This window comes from Bombina bombina, chromosome 2, assembly GCF_027579735.1.
Source record: "Bombina bombina isolate aBomBom1 chromosome 2, aBomBom1.pri, whole genome shotgun sequence".
NCBI classification, from domain to species: Eukaryota; Metazoa; Chordata; class Amphibia; order Anura; family Bombinatoridae; genus Bombina; species Bombina bombina.
Genome location: NC_069500.1, coordinates 1,282,267,405 through 1,282,285,915, shown reverse-complemented (window position 1 = coordinate 1,282,285,915; position 18,511 = coordinate 1,282,267,405). Strand labels below are relative to the sequence as shown.

At 37.2% G+C, this 18,511-nt stretch overlaps 1 protein-coding gene across 1 annotated transcript in view; it reads right to left on the bottom strand.

The window, feature by feature from the left end:
* KCNIP4 (potassium voltage-gated channel interacting protein 4) overlaps positions 1–8,488 on the bottom strand; it is a 763,323-nt gene extending 754,835 nt beyond the window's left edge. Inside the window, exon 1 of the mRNA XM_053704096.1 lies at positions 8,476–8,488. The gene's annotated coding sequence lies outside the window, so the exon portion shown is untranslated. The remainder of the gene's footprint in view (positions 1–8,475) is intronic.
* Positions 8,489–18,511: the final 10,023 nt, after the last annotated feature.

The following is an 18,511-nucleotide window of genomic DNA, read 5'->3' as shown; positions in this document are numbered from 1 at the left end:
CTGAATAGTTACATTGTAGATAGCTTAGGTTTTATTTTTATTTCACAGTTGTTTGTATTTATTTTACCTAGGTAGACTAGTTAGTAAATAGTTATTAACTATTTACTAACTAACTAGTTAAAATAAATACAAACTTACCTGTGAAATAAAACCTAAGCTGCCTTACACTAAAACCTAACATTACAAAAAATAACAAGCACTAAAATTACAAAAAAATAAAAAAAAACTACCATTTCAAAAAATAACAAACATTATGCAAAACAAAACAAAAATATTCCTATTCTAATACCCTTTTAAAAATAAAAAAAAACTCACATCAAAATAAAAAACCCTAATCTATAATAAACTACCAAGGGCCCTTAAAAAGGGCCTTTTGTAGAGCATTGCCCTAAGTTAAACAGCTCTTTTGCTACAAAAGAAAATAAAACACTCCTAATAGTTACAAAGACCCCCCTTAAAAAGGGCCTTTTGTAGGGGGATTGCCCTCAAGTTAACAGCTCTTTTGCTACAAAAAACACCCCCTAACAATATACAAACCCCCACCCTCCAAACCCACAAAATAAAAAGAAAGTAAAACCTAATCTACCCATTGCCCTGAAAAGGACATTTGTATGGGCATTGCCCTTAAAAGGGCATTTAGCTCTTTTGTTGCCCAAGCCCTAATCTAAATATAAAAACCCACAGAAAATGAAAAAATACATTACACAAAATAAACAAATTATCAAAAATAATAAAAATTATTTCTATTCTAATACCCATTTAAAAAAAAAAAAAACACCCCAAAATAAAAAAACCTATTCTAGAATAAACTACCAATGGCCCTTACAAGGGCCTTTTATAGGGCATTGCCCTAAGTTACTCAGCTCTTTTACCTGAAGAAAAATACAAAGTCCCACTAACATTACAAACCCACACAATCTAAAAAACCTAAGCTACCCATTGCCCTGAAAAAGGCATTTGGATGGACATTGCCCTTAAAAGGGCCTTTAGCTCTTTATATGCCCAAACCCTAATCTAAAATAAAAACCCACCCAAAAAACCCATCACTAACCCCCGAAGATCCACTTACAGTTTTTGAAGTCCCGCTTGAACGATCTTCATCCAGACGGCCTCTTCAATCTTCATCTCGGCGGCAAAGTCTTCATCCAAGCGCGAGAAGTCTTCATCCAGGCGGCCTCTTCAATCTTCACCCAGGAGGCATCTTTTATCTTGATCCTGGCGGCGGGGAGCTGGTCCATCCTGAAGACATTCGGCGTAGAGCATCCTCTTTATACGGTCGCCGCCGTACACTGAATCTTCAATGCAAGGTAAGCGATTCAAGATGGCGTCCCTTGCATTCCTATTGGCTGAAAATTTTGAATCAGCCAATAGGAATTAGAGCTGCTAAAATCCTATTTATTTATTTTTTGTTTGCTTTTTGCATAACTTTATTTAAACAAATCTTAATGTTAATAAAACACATTTTTTTTTCCTTTTAATAGAAAGTTAAGAATACTTTTAGATTACACATTTAGTGCTCAATGATAAAATATTCTCCTGCTTATAGAGAAATTGTAGTGTAGACTTGACAGTGGCTGAACTCAGTGAATGCTTTAAGAAAAAGGGCGGAAACTGGAAGTCCCAGAGAGATGAAAGTGGCCTCCCATAAAGCTCTCAGAAGAAATGATCTAAAATGATCCTCTAGTATAGCTAACATGAGAGTTTAGCTACACTTACATTTTGTGCTTTATATTTCATATTACTTCATATCTCAGACTGGGTCATTTAAGTTTTATTACATTTAAGTTTTGCAGTTTCTATTTTGTATTTTAATGTATTTAGATTTGGTATACAGCAGTGATTTCACAAATCCTGATTATGCTTTGAATGTTTCTGTGCTATTTTAACAAATTAGAATCATACTGTATAATTCTGTGTATATTTTACAAATTACATTGCACTTTGTATTTGTTTTATGCCAAATAAAGCAGGGAGCTTCAGAAAGTGGGAAAGACAGGGGAGCTCACTTTGCTGAGCAATGGAGTTCCCAGGGTATGTCTGAAGCTCTCTCAGAATTCTCATTAAAGGGACATTATACCCTAGATTTTTCTTTGCATTAAAGTTTTGTAGATGCTCTATTTATACAGCCTATACAGCTTTTTTTTTTTTTTTAAATGTATAGTTTTGCTTATTTTTAAATAACATTGCGCTGATTTTCTTACTCCTAACCAAGCCCCAAGGTTTTAGGAGAATACTGATGTATACCTACTCCAGCTTGCTCCTGTTTGTGTAAAGAGTCTTTTCATATGCAGAGGAAGGGGGAGGAGGGAGTGTCATCTTTATTTGCTATAGAACCACTTGCAGTGGGTATTCCAGCTAATCTTTTCAACAGTGCTAAACGGAGAGCTTCAAAGTAAGTTTTTAAATGGTTTTATACTGGATTTTTATATCAGTATCTCTACATACTATTCTTTACAGTAGTGTCTATTACATGCAGTTAAATGAAAGTTGGTGTATACTGTCCCTTTAAATGCTGTAAGCATTTTACAAACTCTGGTATTACCAATTAATCTCGCCAGCTGTATGCAGGTGAAGTTTGCTCAACATTCACAATACACTTATTTAATTAATATAAAAGTAATATATATTTATTTATAGGCAAAATCAATTTCAATTGTAGTGAAAACATTTCAGTTTTATTTGTATTTGCTGAAAATGCTGTAGCGTATCATATCCAACAGACATCGCTGAATGACAACAGCATATGCAGATTTGCAGCCAACCGGCCACTAGAAGGGGGGGTCAATCAACCCGATCGTATAGGATCGGGCAGATTGATGTCCGCAGCCTCAGAGGCAGCCGACCAGTTAAGGAGCAGCGGTCTTATGACTGCTGCTTCATAACTGCTGTTTCCGGCGAGCCTGAAGGCTCGTGCGGAAACATGGGCATCAGGAGCCATTCGGCCCTTGATAAGTCAGCCCCTTTATGTCAGTCCCAGGTGCTCTCCTGTTTACTTAATTCTACCTTGTGAAATTTTGTATCCTAGACAGCCACATTACTTTATTTGAAAGGCATCTCTCATCTCTCTGAGACTTCAAGGTTCCGTCCTTATTCTAATAGAAATCAGTGAGTTCAGCCCATGGGTAATCTGCCCTATAATTTCTCTCCAAACTAGAGAATCTTTGATCATTGGTCTCATAGAAAGTAATTAATCTCTCTGGAAAATGAAAGCTGCCAGCTTTATTTTAAATACAACAAATACAAAGTACAATGTAATTTATAAAAGATACACATAAATATGCAACGTATGACCCTACACTGTTACAGTTACACAGAAACTATCAAATCATAATGAGAATTTATAAAATCCCAAATCTTAAATACACCGCTATATACATAATCTATATGCATTAAAATACAAAATAGAAAATGCAAAGTTTAAATGTAATAAAACTTAAAAAAGATGTAGTCAGAAATCTAAAGTAATAAAAAAAAAGCAAAGAACAAAGTGTGAATGCAGCAAAACTTTTGTCATGCAATGATTTATTGCACTGCGCTTGTCTCTCATTCACATCCTTCTGGGCAGGGAACGCCTCTTGGAAAACTATAGCAAAATCCTCCTTTTTAGAATCTCGTGAGGGATCTCACAGTATGGGAGTATTATCTTATCTCATCTGATCTGAGCAGGTAAGTTAAGAGTCACTTAGACTCCACAACTAACACGATCATTAGAGTATTCACTTATGATTGCAATTAAGAATTTGTATATTTTTTAAAAAAAAACTATTATAGTTTTTGTGTGAATAATGACCCTAGGGAGGTCTCCCTAAGGGTGATAGGGGAAACCAAACGTGGACTCCTTGCCCAGTGAAGCTTAGAGGAATATGGCTGCACCTCACTGACGAGACCCATAGGAGGCCATACGATCATCTGGGGTTGTCATGTTCCTTGTTCGAAGGAGAATTGCCTGGTATTTCAGGGCTGGACTGACCTTACTTGACGGGTTCAGGCTGATATACTTCAGAAAACTTTTCCTTTGTGAAAAGCAGACCTGGGATAAAAGAGGCTGCTCCTAGGTGGTTACTCGCCATAGAACAAGCTATTGAGCTGTTGTTCGTTCCTGGTAGTGGGCTTCTCTCTTTGTATGCACTTTATTATAAAGTGTAAGCTTAATTATTTCTTAGGATAACAGTAAGCTTATTCAAGGCATTCATAAAGTGCTCCACAGTTTGCCTTTACCAACTCTAACAGAAGTTTATTCCATGAATCAAACACCCTTTCTCTGAAGAAGTGCTTCTGCAAATTACACCTAAACCTACTACCCTTCAACATGAGATCAAGACCTCTTGAAAACAAAAGCCTATATACTATTTTCCTGATACAATCCAGAGTTTTAATCTCCTATTGCATGTTATAATTGTCCTGGTTTTCTGTCCCACTTTATAACATTCTGTCCTGAGGTGTGGGCTTGACATGGATGTGAGAAACAGATATAGAGTTCTTCGTTGGTCTTATGTTATATATTTGCATATTGTAGCCTCTGAGTCTTCTGCACTTTACATTACAACAGAGTAATAAAATAATATTTGTAGATCTGGTTTGATTGGGTTTGCCTGAGAGTAGGGTGATAGTTTTTTTTCTCCATTGACTTTTATGGGGTAATACATGAACACGCATGCGATATTCTAACTTCAGCTTTTTGCCCTCGTCGGGTTAGTGCAAGAGCAAAAGCAGTTTACAATATGAACGGAACCCGACTAGCACAAAAAAACAAATTTATAGCGTAGTTAACTTGAGGAAAAGAGTTTTGTATGCACCAAAAACAGGATTTTGGGTAAGAACATCCAAACAAGCTTTATATGCCCTATCTTTCTGCATCTCCTACCCATTTTAAATATGTATTTACTTAAGCCAGTCCACATAATTATATGCAGCTTTAATACATAGTAAGGGTAAGTACCGCAAGAGAAATCACTCCCTACTATGTATTTACACTGGACTGGCAAAATCTGTGTTTAAAGCGGATATAGGAGATTTAAAAGGATGGGTTATTGTGAGGTTAATTTGCACATTCTTACCCAGAATACTCTACCTCAGTGGAAACACTGCTTGTTAGGGTTTTCTTCCGAGAGGAGTACAGTTGCATATCAGCGCTGCGGAATCTGTTGGCGCTCTACAAATACCTGATAATAATAATAATAATAATAATATGCAATGATCTATTCTATGTCACTATATTTACAATCAGGCACTTTTTCTCTCATCTTGCTCCTACCCTTTACTCACCAAAACTTATTTGGAGACAGTTTAGATTCACTATACCTAGAAACATTTATTTGAAAGGACTTGAAAGAGTGTCTCTAACTCATTTTTATTTGTTAAAGGGACATGACACTCACATTTTTCTTTCATGATTATAACAGAGTGTACGATTTTTAAATAAGTTACCCATTTAGCTCTGTTATCAGATCTTTATTATTATTATTATTATTATTATTATCGGTTATTTGTAGAGCGCCAACAGATTCCGCAGTGCTATTAACAAAGGCTGAGTACAAAAAAAGCAGTTATAGGGATCAAATGGGTAGAGGGCCCTGCCAAGAGTTGCACTGTTGTAGTCAGCTTTTGAAAAGGTGATCAACAAACAGCTGGACTCTTAAGCTTACATGCTAAGGGGGTTCAGGGGATAGCAATGGAGGAGAGGAACTGGTATAAAGAAAGGTTGTATGCATCCCTGAACAGTAGAGTCTTTAGGGAGTACTTGAAGCTTTTAAAACTAGAAGAGAGTCTTGTGGAGCGAGGCAGAGAGTTCCATAAGATGGGAGCCAATCTGGAGAAGTCCTGTAAATGGGAGTGTGCTGAGGTAACAAGAGAGGAGGAGAGGAGGAGGTCGTGAGCAGAGCGAAGGGGACGGGAGGAAGAGTATCTGGAGACAAGGTCTGAGATATAGGTGGGAGCAGTGCAGTTGAGGGCTTTGTATGTCAGAGTGAGAATTTTGTGTTTGATCCTAGAGGCAAGAGGAAAGCAGTGGAGAGATTGGCAGAGAGGTGCAGCAGATGAAGAGCGACTTGTAAGGAAGATGAGTCTGGCAGAGGCATTCATTAAGGATTGTAAAGGAGCTAGGTGGTAGGTGGGGAGACCAGAGAGTACAGAGTTGCAGTAATCGAGGCGGGAGAGGATGAGAGAGTGGACTAAAATCTTAGTTGTGTCTTGTGTAAGGAAGTGTCTAATTTTAGAGATGTTTTTAAGGTGGAAGCGGCAGGCTTTAGCCAAAGACTGAATGTGAGGAGTGAAAGAAAAATCTGAGTCAAATGTGACCCCGAGACATCGGGCATGCGGGGTAGGGGTAATGATGGAGTTGTCGACAGTTATAGAGAGATAGGGGGTGGAGAGTTTTGAAGAAGGGGGGAAAATAAGGAGCTCAGTTTTGGAGAGATTTAGCTTGAGGTAGTGAGAGGACATCCAGTTAGAGATGTGAGAAAGACAGTTAGTGACATGGGTTAGCAAGGAAGGAGAAAGGTCGGGTGCAGAGAAGTAGATTTGGGTGTCATCGGCATACAAATGATATTGTAAACCGTGGGACTTTATTAGGGAACCTAGTGATGACGTGTAGATTGAGAAGAGAAGGGGACCGAGGACAGAGCCTTGCGGTACTCCGACAGAAAGTGGTGACGGGGCAGAGGAGGCCCCAGAGAAGGCTACACTAAAGGTACAGTTTGACAGGTAGGAAGAGAGCCACGAAAGGGCTGTGTCACATATGCCGAAGGATTGGAGGGTTTGGAGCAAGAGAGGGTGGTCAACAGTGTCAAAGGCTGCAGACAGATCAAGGAGAATAAGCAGAGAGAAGTGGCCTTTTGATTTTGCTGTAAGTAGGTCGTTGGTAACCTTAACAATTGCTGTTCTGCTTCATTTTCATTGTATTCTTTGTTGAAAAGCAGGTAGGTAGGCTCAGGATTGTGCAACTGTCTAAAGCATTATGTGACATCATTTTTAAATATTCTTAAGCAATGCTGCCATCTAGTGCTCAAAAACTTTCTAACAAAACTGCCATAAAGTTCTCCAGACACATGCATGCTACGTGTCTAGGTATTCTCTTCAGCAATGATTACCGTGACAACAAAGTCAATTTGATAATAGAAGTAAATTGAGAAAAGTCTTTAAAATGGTATGAAAGAAAATCTCTCTGTGATTGACAGTCCCTTCTCTCTCACACAATTATTCACGCTAGTGAAGGGGCGGGCATTAAACACTTAGCGGAGTGTGTATTGCTGCATACTGGCCAGCGGACAAACAGATTCACTGTCCATATGCAGCAAAGGCATGCGGACAGCTTCTCAAGTTGAGAAACTGTCCACACGCCTTTTTATACATGAGGCCCAAAGTGTTTATTCTCACATTAAATCAGGGGCGTAACTAGAACTCACTAGGCCCCAGGGCAAAGTTTATGGCAGGGCCTCCCACACCTGAGCAGCACCTCATCCAAAATACAACCTACTATTAATAGTTATTTTGTAGAACTATAAAAGCACAGTTAATTAGCATATATTAATAATAACTTAGTCATATACCATATTCTTCAAATATTAAAGCAATATGTGTAAAAAAACTCATTAAACCTACAAGCATTGCCTAAATATAATAGATATTTACATTTACATTTCTGGGTAATTCATTCTAAATAATGTACTAGGGATTTACAATTCTAAAGAATGGATGACAATGTGCCAGGAGTCTGGATAGTTATAGGAAAAAGAATCATTTATTAATTAACATAACTATTTACCCCTAGTTGGTATTGGTAGTGGTATTAAGTATTGTTAACAAAATGATGCTGGCAAGCATTGTTTATTTCTTAAACTACCCCAAATAGGGCAAAAAGTGAAGGGAGATTGGCCATAAAAAACTATTTCAGCAGACACAGTGCTAATTTATTCAGAAGATAATCACATTCTGCAAGTGTGATCATTTATTACAAATCTCATTATGTACTAAATGATATATATATATATATATATATATATATATATACATATACACACACTCAAATATACACAAATAGAGACAAACATATTCATATAAACAAAAAATATATATCAACAGGCACACACACATAGACACACATAAGCATAGATTGTACATAAATAAACACAGATAATCAGCTGTCCTGTACTGAGCTAAGGCTTCTCTTTTCCCCTTGGCCATGCAGTGCAGTAACTTGAGATAGAAAATGAACATTTTTGTGACAGTAGTGTAGCTGAAACATGTTACAAATCACTGAGGTGTATGATGTGTGTCATTTCTGACCTAAGGTCATGGCACAAAACACTATAGCCACAAATTGCCAAATAGAGAGAAAGAACTAATTAAAGCAGAGATGGGTTCACTCTCTTGTATAAGCATGATGTATTACTAGTAAAGCAAAAGAGGAGTAGCTGTACAGATTACACAGACTAGCAAACACAGAACAGTAATACAATCATTAAGAACAACACTTACTTAGCTTTCTGCACTGAACTTTTAGCTTCCTTCTTTTCCAGGAAGTTGTTTCTTGCCACAAGTGCCTCTAGTGGTGAATAAAAAAACTGCAGCTGCACTAAAAAAGTTCAATTCTAATAAGCAGCTCTACAAACTAAAACTGCAATCTACTTTCATGACTGGTGGTCCCCCCAAAAGGACGGGCCTGGTCCAGTGGAGACCCCTGTAGTTAAGCCCCTGCATTAAATTATTATATATATATATATAACACACAGAGAAAGTCCAGCACTCACTTACAAGCTCTCAGCTAAGATGTAAAAGCAAAAATGTAAAGGTTAGTTAACGCATCTGGCCAAATGGACTTTCTCTGTGTGTTGTATTAATTTGTTTTGTCATATGTCATTGTCATATGGTTCTTGCACCCAGACGTGTCTGGGGTTAACTGCCTGTGACTCTAGGGACAGCACAGCTTCCTGTGAGTGCCGGTGAGCACCCAGGGCTGAGCATGTTACAGGGTCATTGGATGTGTATGTGTGAGAGTGCAGTCCCCTTCCGTGTTTTGTGTATATATATATATATATATATATATATATATATATATATATATAAATATATATGTCTTCTGCTTTATAATATTTGCTTCTAGAGAGAATAAATGCCTTCTGTCTCAATAGAAGCAAACAGCTACAGAGCTCTGCTTCTGGAAGAGAAAATAAATGTCTGATGAGTAAAGTGGAGGATCTTTAAGGTACATTAGGGCAAAAGGGGTTGATTTTAGGAAATATTGTATAAACAAAACTGTTTTTTTAGGGAATGAAAGCTAAGTATTTAAAGGAACATAAAACCCAACAGAGCATACTAATTTAAACAACTTTCCAATTTACATCTATTATCAAATTTGCTTAATACTCTTTGTATCCTTTGTTGCAGGGGCGGAACTACCATTGGCATAGCAGGTGCAGTGGCACCGGGTCCCAAGTTCTTGGGGGGCCCATAGCAGCCAGTCTATACATAGGTGTGTACCTATGCATCATATCTGTGTACAGATATTTATCATCATTATACTGCACAACATACTTATTAGTGTTTAGATATACTCAAAGTAATTATACAGAGAAGCATGTATATTGTTATTATTGCTTAATACTTAGTTACCTTGGGGAGGGGGGCAATAACAATTTTGCACCAGGGCCCTCTGTGGAGTAGGTCCGCCAGTGCTTTGTTGAATGAGCGGCAATGCACTAATCTAATGAATGGAAGCTAATATGTGCAGCCACCAATCAGCAGCTAGCTCCCAATAGTCCATTTCTGCTAGGAGCCTACCTAGGTATGCTTTCCAACAAAGGATACCAAGGACTGAAGCAAATTAGATAACAGAAGTAAATTTAAAAGTTGTTTAAAATGAGTGACATATTCTATCTGAATAATGAAAGACAAATGTTGTGTTTCGTGTCCCTTTAATGCCTTAAATCTTCAATTTTTAAGGGACTGGTTTTGTGTCCATTTTCATTCTTAAAAACATAAAAGTTACCAGTATTAGTAATATGCGTGTATTTGTTAATATTTATTTCTTTCAAACGCCTCTGTTTTTGGACACAGTGTAATCAGCTGCAAAATATTCAACCCACTTTTTCTGTCTCACAGATTTGCTTACCTATAGTGTGTTATTCAATCACATGGGAAATATGATTGCAAGCTTAACCCCTTAAGGACCAGCGACGTACCCTGTTCGTCTCTAGTCTTTCAATGGGGATTTCTTTTTTGATAACAAGACAGCGCTATTCCAGGATGCTTGCAGGAGGGAGGTCATAATAGCGTGGTCCTGCCGCTCGCTGTGAGGCCTGCACTATTATGGCCTGAAATAACCTTAACGACCATCGACATATAAGGTACTTTGTGGTCGTTAAGGGGTTAAAGAGACAATATACACCAATTTTCATATAACTGCATGTAATAGACACTACTATGAAGAAGAATATGCACAGATACTGATCTAAAAATCCAGTATAAAACCTTGTAAAAACCTACTTAGAAGCTTCCAGTTTAGCACTGTTGATGAGGTTAGGCTGGGACACCCACTGAAAGGGGCTGGGTAAACAAAAAGATCATACGCTCCCTACCTTCCCCCTTCCCTGCATATGAAAACACAGATAACATAAACAGGAGCCCGCAGTTGTCAGTAAACACACGTATACATTTGAAACTGTGGGGCTTGGTTAGGAGTCTGAAAATCAGCACAATTTTCATAAAAAGTAAGCAAAACAATACACTTTTATAAAAACACTATCAGATGGGCTATATAAATGAATCATCTTTAGGCAAAGAAAAATCTAGTGTACAATGTCCCTTTATCAGCTAAAGAGAAGCACATCAAGTATACAACTTATGCAGCCTGAACATATCAAAATTTCACACAATGTTGGCCTTAATCTTTCAAGAGCGTGTCAGGCTTTGTGATTACACGCGTGTACTCTCATGAGAGTTAGGTTAACAATATCTAAGATTTCATGAATTAAGTTCTACACCCTGATGTATGTTACTAAACCAGCACAATGAATACCCGGAAAGTGGATTCAAGAAGATTTATTATTCTATAGTTGATTATAATATATCCCTTAATAGAGGCATATTTAAAGTAAATAAATAATTTTACTCTCAAGTGCATATATTTCACTTTGGTTGTGATGTTTATTCGCTATTAAACTTATCATGTGTATACATTATTACATTCACTAAACATAGTTTACTATCATGTATCATTTTAAATAATATACAGGAGGCAGAAATATTTAAACAGTGATAATTAATAATGACAACATCCTATCACCTTTTATTTAAATATTCTACTTTTATGTTACAGTGTTGATATAATGTAACAAATAATTAGTAAACATGAAAATAATTACTTAAATTGGAAATATACAACATTAAATCATTTTTTTAGGTATATATTTTATTTTGTGTATATAGAACACATAAGAGAATCAAGTGTTTAATAGGATATTATTTTATTTAACTGGTATTTTTTTAAAAAAAAACTTATTGTAAAAGTTATGATAATCACTATGCAAATTATATACAGGGAGATATATATAAAAAATCTGTGTTTGGACATAAGCTTTTTTTAATACATACCCACACAAACACACACCCTCATATGCTTTTTCACACACACACTGTCCTCATCCAAATGTCCCCATAGCATGGCTTGTATTCAGGTGAAATGTCCCCGTAAACCATAAAAACCAACACACCCTCATATGCTTTTTCATACATACACACACACACACTCATACGCTTTTTCATACATACACACTCATACGTTTTTTCATGCACACACATACACCCTCATATGCTTTTTTCATACACACACACTCAAGTTTTTTCATACACACACACATACACCCTCATATGCTTTTTTCATATATACACACACACGCAGACCTTCATATGCCTTTTCATAGTCACACACATACATACACACACTCATAAGTTTTTTCATACACATACACCCTCATATGCTTTTTTCATACACACACACTCAAGTTTTTTCATACACACACACATACACCCTCATATGCTTTTTTCATATATACACACACACGCAGACCTTCATATGCCTTTTCATACTCACACACAGATACACACATACATACACACACTCATAAGTTTTTTCATACACATACACCCTCATATGCTTTTTTCATGCACACACACATACACACAGACATTCATATGCCTTTTCATACACACACACACACACACACACGTACACATAAACACACATACACACACATTCACACACACATACACACACACATGCACACACACATACACACACATGCACACACACACACATATATACACACACACATATACACACACATACATACACACACATACTGTACATACACACCTTCACACACACACACACGCACACATACACACATACAGACATACACACACACATATACACACATACACACACATACATATACACACATACACACATTCACACATACACACACACACATATACACACATACAGACATACACACACACACATACACACATACACACATACATACACATACACACACACCTTCACACATACAGACATACACATACACACACCTTCACACATACACACACACATACATATACACATACAGACATACACATACATGCACATACACAGGCATACACACACACATACACACATACACATATACACATACACATATACACACATACACACATACACACATACACATATACACACACATATACACACATACACATACACACACATAAACACACATATACACACACACACACACACACATACATACACACACACTTATATGCTTTTTCATTCACACACACCCTCACACACCCTGTTACATTTTTTCACAAATGTTTGTATTATATTTTTGTTACTAACTTGAGTGATATACAAATCCTTAAGATAAAGTTCAGGGATTTCTACACTATAGATAGATATAGAGTTCTGATGAGGCCCTAAGTTTCACAGAGCATGATGGGGCGAAACGCGCATCGACTGCAAGCTGCAAAGTAATGTTATGCTAAGCTTTGAATGCTGTTTTGAAAGCTTCTCAGATTATCTGTTCAACCATTGTGTCTGGCGGACAAGGTGTGATTAAATGCCATTGCTACGCAAGCCAAGTGAATGGTGTTAAAATCTCTACATTTGACGAGCATGTTGTGGTGAAACGTCACCGCTGGGGATTACCAAGCAAGTGCCCTGCAGTATCCTGATAAGTGTCAGAAAGCCAAGTGAATGGAAGCCTTTACTAAAGAAACAACACTTTCTGTGAGTTCTTAAGCAGTTTGTATTTGCTGCATAATTTTTCAGGATCTGGAAGAGATTTCCTTGCAGCCCGTTCAATGTTTGGGACACTGGCATTTGAAAAAGCCACATACAGCCTTATTTAAGCAATAGGTGGAAATTTCTATGAAATCTACTTACCACTTGTATGCAACCACCAGCCAGGAGGCTCAGAGGATCTGATGTGAGCTAGCGGTGGTAAGCCTTTAAATAGTGGTACACTTTCTATTCTTCATTTTTGCAACACAGCAATACGGTTGTTATGAGAACTTTTGTGTGCATGCAATAGAAAATACTTTATTTCATTCTATTCACAGAGACTGTGAAAGACTTACGGCTAGATTACGAGTCTTGCGTTAGGCTTAAAAAGCAGCGTTGAGAGGTACCAACGCTGCTTTTTAACGCCCGTTGGTATTACGAGTCTTGCAGGTACAGGTGTACCGCTCACTTTTTTGGCCAGACTCGAAAATACAACAAATCCACTTATGTCAATTGCGTAGCCTATATTTTCAATGGGACTTGCGTAGCGCCGGTATTACGAGTCTTCCAAAAAGTGAGCGGTAGACCCTCTCCTGTCAAGCCTGGTACCGCATTTTAAAGTCAGTAGTTAAGAGTTTTATGGGCTAACGCCGTAGTATAAAACTCTTAAAGGGCCATAATACCCAAATGTTTAAACACTTGAAAGTGATGCAGTATAGCTGTAAAAAGCTGACTAGAAAATATCACCTGAACATCTCTATGTAAAAAAGAAAGATATTTTACCTCAAAAGTTCCTCAGTAGCCACATCCCATTGTAAAGGATTTCTAAGCAGCATATTAGTATGTCTGTCCTGGGACAGCGGAAAGGATGAGCCTTGTGAACTCTCATACTATTTCACCAATCAGGTAAAGGAAGCTTACTATGAAATCTCATGAGAGTTAAGTCAAATCTCATTAAATCACAGTAAGAGTTCATGACCTCAGCACTGCTGATGCTGATTGGCTGCTGTTCATTTCTTCATTTTTTTTTTTTTACCTGCAGCTGGGAGCAACAGAGTATAACTTTTTACAAAGAACTTACTCTGCTGAGCTGAGGAGATTGTGAGGTAAAATATCTTCCTTTTTTACATAGAGATGCTCAGGTGATATTTTCCTGTCAGCTTTTTACAGTTATACTGCATTAGTTTCAAGTGATTTAGCATATGAGTATTATGTCCCTTTAACTAAAGTAATAAAAAGTACACTAACACACATAAACTACCTATTAACCCCTAAACGGAGGCCCCCCCACATCGCAAACACTAAAATACATTTTTAACCCCTAATCTGCCGAACCAGACATCGCCGCCACTATAAAAAATATATTAACCCCTAAACTGCCACACTCCCGCATCGCAAACACTAGTTAAATTTTATTAACCCCTAATCTGCCGTCCCTAACATCCCCGACACCTACCTACATTTATTAACCCCTAATCTGCCACCCCCAACGTCACCGCAACTATATTAAATGTATTAACCCCTAAATCTAAGTCTAACCCTAACCTTAACACCTCCCTAACTTAAATATAATTTAAATAAATCGAAACAAAATTACTACAATTAACTAAATTATTCCTATTTAAAACTAAATACTTACCTATAAAATAAACCCTAAGATAGCTACAATATAACTAATAGTTACATTGTAGCTATCTCAGGGTTTATTTTTATTTTACAGGCAACTTTGTATTTATTTTAACTAGGTACAATAGTTATTAAATAGTTATTAACTATTTAATAGCTACCTACTTAAAATAAAGACAAATTTACCTGTAAAATAAAACCTAACCTAAGTTACAATTACACCTAACACTACACTATAATTAAATTAATTCCCTAAAATAACTACAATTAAATACAATTAAATTATCTAAAGTACGGAAAAAAACCCCCCACTAATTTACAGAAAACAATAAAATAATTACAACTTTTTAAAACTAATTACACCTACTCTAATCCCCCTAATAAAATAAAAAAGCCCCCCAAAATAATAAAAAGCCCTACCCTATACTAAATTACAAATAGCCCTTAAAAGGGCCTTTTGCGGGGCATTGCCTCAAAGTAATCAGCTCTTTTACCTGTAAAAAAAATCACCCACACACCCAACCCTACTCTAAAAACCACCCAATCCGCCCTTAATAAAACCTAACACTAACCCCTTGAAGATCACCCTACCTTGAGAAGTCTTCACCCAACCGGGCCGAAGTCCTCAACAAAGCTGGCCGAAGTGGTCCTTTAGACGGGCAGAAGTCTTCATTAAAGCTGGGAAGAAGAGGTCCTCCAGACGGGCAGAAGTCTTCATCCAGACGGCATCTTCTATCTTCATCTATCCGGCGTGGAGCGGGTCCATCTTCAAAACATCCGACGCGGAGCATCCTCTTCTGTCTTCATCCGACGAAGGTTCCTTTAAGTGACGTCATCCAAGATGGCGTTCCTTCAATTCTGATTGGCTGATAGAATTAAGGTAGAAAAAATTCTATTGGCTGATGCAATCAGCCAATAGGATTGAGCTCGCATTCTATTGGCTGTTCCAATCAGCCAATAGAATGCGAGCTCAATCCTATTGGCTGTTCCAATCAGCCAATAGGATTGAAGTTCAATCCTATTGGCTGATTGCATGAGCCAATAGGATTTTTTTCTACCTTAATTCCGATTGGCTGATAGAATTCTATCAGTTAATCGGAATTGAAGGGACGCCATCTTGGATGACGTCACTTAAAGGAACCTTCATTCAGTCGTCGGATGAAGACAGAAGAGGATGGTCCGCGTCGGATGTCTTGAAGATGGACCCGCTCCGTGCCGGATGGATGAAGATAGAAGATGCCGTCTGAATAAAGACTTCTGCCCATCTGGAGGACCTCTTCTTCCTGGCTTGGATGAAGACTTCTGCCTGTCTGGAGGACCACTTCGCCCGGCTTCGTTGAGGACTTCGGCCCGGTTGGGTGAGGACTTCTCAAGGTAGGGTGATCTTCAAGGGGTTAGTGTTAGGTTTTATTAAGGGGGGATTGGATGGGTTTTAGAGTAGGGTTGGGTGTGTGGGTGGTGGGTTTTAATGTTGGGGGGGTATTGTACTTTTTTTACAGGTAAAAGAGCTGATTACTTTGGAGCAATGCCCCGCAAAAGGCCCTTTTAAGGGCTATTTGTAATTTAGTATAGGGTATGGTTTTTTATTATTTTGGGGGGATTTTTTATTTTATTAGGGGGATTAGAGTAGGTGTAATTAGTTTAAAAAACTTGTAATTATTTTATTATTTTCTGTAATTTAGTGTTTTTTTCGTACTTTAGATAATTTAATTGTATTTAATTGTAGTTAATTTAGGAAATTAATTTAATTATAGTGTAGTGTTAGGTGTAATTGTAACTTAGGTTTTACAGGTAAATTTGTCTTTATTTTAACTAGGTAGCTATTAAATAGTTATTAACTATTTAATAACTATTGTACCTAGTTAAAATAAATACAAACTTGCCTGTAAAATAAAAATAAACTCTGAGATAGCTACAATGTAACTATTAGTTATATTGTTGCTATCTTAGGGTTTATTTTATAGGTAAGTATTTAGTTTTAAATAGGAATATTTTAGTTAATTGTAGTAATTTTATTTTGATTTATTTAAATTATATTTAAGTTAGGGGGGATTAGGGTTAGACTTAGTTTAGTGGTTAATAACTTTAATATAGTGGCGGCGACGTTGGGAGCGGCAGATAAGGGGTTAATAATTGTAGGTAGGTTGCGGCGACACTGGGGGTGGCAGATTAGGGGTTAATAAATATAATGTAGGTGTTGGCGATTTTGGGGGCAGCAGATTAGGGGTTATAAGTATAATCTAGGTGGCGGCGGTGTCCGGAGCGGCAGATTAGGGGTTAATAATAAAATGTAGGTGTCGTCGATGTCGGGGGCGGCAGATTAGGGGTTAATAAGTGTAAGATTAGGGGTGTTTAGACTCGGGTTCATGTTAGGGTGTTGGGTGTAAACATAAATTTTCTTTCCCCATAGGAATTAATGGGGCTGCTTTAGAAGCTGAACGCTGCTTTTTTGCAGGTGTTAGGTTTTTTTTCAGCCGGTTCTCCCCCATTGATTCCTATGGGGAAATCATGCACAAGCACATTTTACCAGCTCACCGCTAACGTAAGCAGCGCTGGTATTGAGGTGAGATGTGGAGCAAAATTTTGCTCTCCGCTCACTTTTCTGCGGCTAACGCTGGGTTTGTAAAAACCTGTAATACCAACGTTGTCTTAAGTAAGCGGTGAGAATAAAATGCTCGTTAGCACCGCACACCATTACCGACAAAACTCGTAATCTAGCCGTTAGTCTTTTCCCTGATTAAATAGCAAAGGTTTAAATTTAATGAGCAGTCATTGCACCTGGGTGTTGGGAAATACTTTTATAAGTTTCTGCTACATTTGTAATTGAGAGGACGCTCTTACCTCGTATCAAGTGTAGCAACATATGTTTGTTATATGCTATGGTATAATTATACTGTACTGACTATTTCTAATAATAATATAAATATATACAACAGTACAAGTAAATAACATCTTAAAAGTGCATATTTAATGATATGTCAGCTAATAGTTGATGAATATACACAAACTAAGGAATCCCTTACCTAATAATATTGTGCAATACGTCTATTCATGCTTTTTTGTTGCAACAAAATGTCTTCTCAATGTATATAAATAAACAATTGCTTGTTTTTTACTGCATAAATTGTGGCTCTGGCGATTTTTTCTCATTTTGGGCTCTCCACATCTCTGGGTAGGCAATCCAGAAATAGCAATTAAGATTGTTTATTGTGTACATACTGCAAGTGCTGAAATCCCTTGCTTTACTGATCATCATATTAAATAATGTATCAGTGTATCTTCTCTAAAAAAAAATTCCCATTTAAATTTAAGAGGGTCTGCACCGAACCCATTATATGTTATTGGCAAAAACGCCATATTCTTAGGGGGTTTAGACATATTTAAACATAGAGCTAGCTCCCAGTGCGCTTTAAGCTTGGGTTAGTTTAGCCAGATTTTCTCTCCATCAGTGTATATATTTAGTTTCTACACTATAATTGACCTCACGTGTTCTGTCTCCAGTTCTGTTTATACTGTTTTTATTTCAGTACCAATTTTGAAACACCTCATTCGATTGTATTTAGGAAATTAATGGATAAAAAGCTAACAAGTTGTTTACTACAT